Source organism: Setaria italica, chromosome II (assembly GCF_000263155.2).
Source record: "Setaria italica strain Yugu1 chromosome II, Setaria_italica_v2.0, whole genome shotgun sequence".
In the NCBI taxonomy this organism is placed as follows: Eukaryota; Viridiplantae; Streptophyta; class Magnoliopsida; order Poales; family Poaceae; genus Setaria; species Setaria italica.
In genome coordinates this window covers 12,898,813-12,899,159 of record NC_028451.1, presented here as the reverse complement: position 1 = coordinate 12,899,159, position 347 = coordinate 12,898,813, and positions in this window count along the sequence as shown.

Here is a 347-nt window from a genome sequence, read left to right as displayed (position 1 = left end):
ACACGAAAGCGCCAGAGCATCACCAAGAATCATGAAGACACACTCCACCACCGAAGACCTCCACCCACACTCCACTCATGAAGACATCCACCACCACTCTCTGAGAGAAAAAGAATTAGCCACCATATTTTAGAATCTACCGCTGTATTACTCCACCTCTGTACTACCACTACTAGAATAAAGGGAGGCTGTTGGAGCTCGTCCCTCGGTTTGTAAGGTAATCAAGGTTTGTGCTAAGTGCTTGGGGTGTCCCGAAAGGGAAAGCCGCATGTAAGCTTGTCCCGTGGAAATGGATTAAGCTGTCCTGGTAGCATCCCTGCCTTCCTTTAAGCTCGTTCTTATGGGGC